Source organism: Cervus elaphus, chromosome 8 (genome assembly GCF_910594005.1).
Source record: "Cervus elaphus chromosome 8, mCerEla1.1, whole genome shotgun sequence".
NCBI classification, from domain to species: Eukaryota; Metazoa; Chordata; class Mammalia; order Artiodactyla; family Cervidae; genus Cervus; species Cervus elaphus.
The window spans coordinates 42155673-42160106 of NC_057822.1; the positions used below are offsets into that span (position 1 = coordinate 42155673).

General features: G+C 38.7%; 1 pseudogene; it reads left to right on the top strand.

The window, feature by feature from the left end:
* Positions 1 to 3009: 3009 nt before the first annotated feature.
* On the top strand, positions 3010 to 3110 carry LOC122699019 (annotated as a pseudogene).
* Positions 3111 to 4434: the final 1324 nt, after the last annotated feature.

The window sequence follows — 4434 nt, forward strand, 5'->3', positions numbered from 1 at the left end:
GTCTTCCGAGTGGAGAACGGTCTTGGTTGAGGGGGGGACGAGATAGAAGCGGAGGGACCGCTGAGGGGGCTGTTGCAGTCACCCAGCAGAGAGGTAGGGGGGTCTTGGATCATGAGGTGGGGGAATTCTAGAGAAACAGGGAAGAAGTGAACAAATTCAGATATAAATAGGAGTTGATAAAATTTGCTGCTGAGAGGAGAGGGGCATAATCAGAAAGACACCTGTTTGCTTACTTAGGCAACTGGGCGGTGTGTGTAGTTGCTCCATCATATCCGACTGTTTGCAACCCCATGGACTGTAGCCCCCCAGGCTTCTCTGTCCATGGGATTCTCCAGGCAAGAATACTGGAGTGGGTAGCCATTCCCTCCTCCAACTGGGTGGAAGGTGAGCCATTTACTGAGATGGGGAAACCTGGAGATGACAAGTTTAAAATAAGAAGGGAGGCAAACCCTCCCCTTCCCTTGCCTTTCGGGGCACTGCTCTCCCCAGCTTTTCTCCTTCCTTCTCTGTATTCTTTCTCCATTTCTTCCTGGCTCCTCTTTCTCTATTCATCCTTGCTCCCACACTCTCTCTGGATGATTTCAGCCATTCCCAAGACTCTGATAGCACCTATCTGCCAATCATTTCTGACTGTGCATGTCCAATCCAAACTCCCTTCAACATTCTTGCCCAATTTAAAAATGCACAAGATGAAAACTGTGAATTAAGTTTTGCAACAAAAATGAGGACTCTAGACTGCGAAACATCATCTAAGATAGCTCGGAGGAGCTGCTCTGAAGAGGTGGGGAGGGGCAGATGAGGCTGTAGGTATCCATGTAATTTTGGTGAAGAGGGACATGTGCCATCAAGCACATGTTTTGGCAGGAAGTTGTTGCTAGTCATGAGGAGCAAATGCCTCCATTAATGATTTTAGTGCTTTTCTAGATGTGAGACGATATGAGGATTTGGGCTCATAATATCCTCTCCTGAAAATATCTATCTGAAGGATTATTCTGCTAGTTTTTCCCTGAGCACAGAATGCCTCATTCCTGAACGCCTTTCAGGGTATGTTGAAGGTAAGGTCAGTGACTGTAGTGACTAGCGATTTAATCCTTGTAGAAGCAAGTGACAACTAAATGGCAAGTGACAATTTTTAGTTGATATTCCAGAACTGTATTTTCAACTGCCTTGTAGATTTCACACCTGGAAATTCAGCTAATGTGCCCATGTCTCTGTAAGTCCACTCATGCAGGCTCACCCTCAAATCTACTCATCCTGGTGGGTTCTGCAGCTCATCTCATGACTCAACCATCCGTCTGACCTCTCTTGTTCTCATCTCCTCCCACTTCCACCCCACATTTTTCCCCAAGCTCCATAATGGTTAAATGTGGTTATGACAACTGTCACTATGGAGACTTAAGAAACAGGAGAGCATTAGGCATTAGGATTTTAAACAGCATTAATGATTTAGTGGAATTGAAAATCTTGTTCTTAAGACATTACTCTAAAGTAATGTGAAATATTGTGAGGTTATCTGAAATATTTAGTGATTGGAATATGTTTTGATGAGAACATAAATCTCCTAGAGAAGAGAAAACAATCCCTCGACTAGAAATTAGGAGCCAAAATTTAAGTATAAGCTTTGTCACCTATTTGCCATTTGTTCTCAGCTAATAAGTCATTTGCCACCTCTGTGTCTGTTTTCTAATCTGTCAAATGGCTATGAAAATTAATACAATTCCTACTCAACTCATAGGAAGTTCACTGTAAAGGAAAAAAGATTATTATCATGAAAAGTGTCATGGAGGAAATAAATGGAATCAAATAGAATATTAAAAGAATAATCCATCATGACCAAGTAAGGTTTATAATAGGAGTAAAAACATAGTTTAACATTTGGACATCTATTACTATTACTTACTACATTAACAAATCAAAGTGAAGAAATCATATAATCATTGAGAAAGATGCCCAAAAACCATTTAAAATAATTCAATGTTAATTTGTGATTTTAAAAACTCTTATCAAGTTAAGCAACTTTTATTTCAATTCTTGGCTTGCTCAGTTAATTTGTTATGTGTTTCTCATAAGGGTAGGTTTAGGGTGAAATCTTCAAAAGCCAATGCTTTCAAAAATTCTTTTCAGTTAAAGAAAAGCTGCCAAAAAATGTTTTTCAGCGACAAGCATGAAGGAATAGAATTTGAAATAGAATTTTGTTATTTGAAATCATCTTAAAGGCTTATACTTATTGCATTATTTTCTTTGTGTGAATATTACTGGCATAGTCTTAATTCATGGGTGCAAAGTCTTTAATCAGAGTTGCAATCTCCAATAACATCTGTAAAAGAGCACCTACTCAGGGAGCAAAGATAAGCTCAAGAGTGTAGAAGCACAAAAAAAATTTGATATTTCTTGTCCTTTTTTTTTTTCAAAAGAATTTACTGGCATTCCTATCTCTTTCTAGCAACTCATGCTGACTGTATCTAATTGGACCACAAAAACCAGTCATTCATCTCTCCCACCCCTGGCCCTTCCCTCTGCTTCCACACCATGAGTGAATGTGAGCAGCCCTGAATCATTTCCAAGTCACTGGCAATGCAAGCAAGTTAGAAGAGCTTTTATTTGTCTATTTTCTTCAGAGTAAAGTGATCAGCCTAGATTTCAAGCCATGGAATCATGGGGCGTGATTATTGAAAGGGGTCTGAACAACCCAGTCTAGACCAGTGGGTTTCAACCCCAACTGCACATTAGAAACAGTTAACAATCCTCAGTCTTCATCCTCAAAGCACTGGGTTTAGTTGGTCTGGTAAGCGATTCTGACTTTGGTATTTTTGCAAAGCTCCCCCAGATGATTCTAACATGTAACCACAATTTGAAACCACTGCTCTACTTTAATCTTTTCATTAAAACAGTGGAATGTAGACCCAGAGTGAACAGCTGATAACAGCAAATCTCATTGACTTATATGTAATACTTATGTTAAGAAGATCTCCAAAACTTAGAAATTAGTCCAAAATATATGTCCATTTAATCGCTTCTCGGCCTTTTGGCTAAGATCAAGTGTAGTATCAAAATATATGTCCATTTAATGCTTTCTTAAAACACTGATTCTCCAGGGGAAAGTAACTTTTATTTACTATTACTATTAACTAAGGTCCTGACATTTTTAAGTCTATGAAGGTTGGATGTTAGCTTGTAAAAATGAATACTGTACAAATGAATTTTCATATAATAGAAACAAAAATCATGTCTGTTCAACTGGGAAGATAAACTCAAAGGTTATGATTTTACTGGGCTGTGGGACATTAACCAGCTTTATGTCTAATTTACTTAGCTTATTCCAATACATTTTTCCGTTTATATTCTCACTCCGCTTCCTTCTCTCCCTCCTTCCCTCTTAATAGATCATTTACTTTCTCTGTGTTTCGGGTATCATCTTCCTGGTTACCTCATGAATGAGAAATAAAACTTTGACACTTGTATTTACATAAAAATTATGAGCATAAAATCAAGAGAATTGTGTTTCGGCAGTTGGAAAGGATGTAAATTTTATTAGAATATCCTAAACCATTATGAGACTTTAACTGATCATTCGGGATGTAATGTACTCTGCACTCCAAATAAATTACTCATCAACCACGTTCAGAAGCCATGAAGTTGGAACTTTAGCTTCAGACAAAGTGGAGTAACAAGAACCTAACAAACTCTTTCTCTAAAACACACACACACAACCTAAAAAAATTATTGGGAAAACTATGTGAAATTACAATTTTTAGATATTAAACACCAGGCAGCAGAGGACAATGATTTCTGAGAGAGCAGAAACAAATGAGGAGAGCGCTCTGATTGTCTGAGCTTACTGCCTAGAAAGAGTTTTCAAGACACAGTTCAGGAGGAGATGAACCTTGGAGTCCAGGAGCCAAGGTACCCAGAGTTTCAGGAGCAGAGTATCAGAGAAGTATCACAGAGAGAGCTCTAGGGATCTGAGAGTGTCCTCAGTAAGTCCTCAGCTAGGAACTGGTCAGTGTACACATATTAGGAAACTACCTGAGGCCAGGGAAAGGATTAGAGGAAATAATACTTGTTGATCGAGCCAGGCTGGAGCTAGTTCCTGTTCCTGCCAGCCAGAATGGAAAAACTAATGTTTCATGATGTACTGGTTAGAAGAATCAGTAGTGAGGAAAAATTGTCCCTAGATTAGAGGCTGCTCTGGTCCCACCTACAAAGCTTAAAAGCAAGCCTGAAAAGAATCAAACTTTTTTCTGAGTAATTTAGCTGCATCCCAGGATAAGTATCAAGGATATTTACAGGAATATAAAAATAACCATCACCCACAGATAAAATTCACAGTGTGTGGCATCCAATCCAAAATTACCAGGCATGCAAAGAAGCAGGAAGTACAAGCCATAATAAAGAGGAAATAAAAAGAAAAAAATCAATCAATATAAACAGATC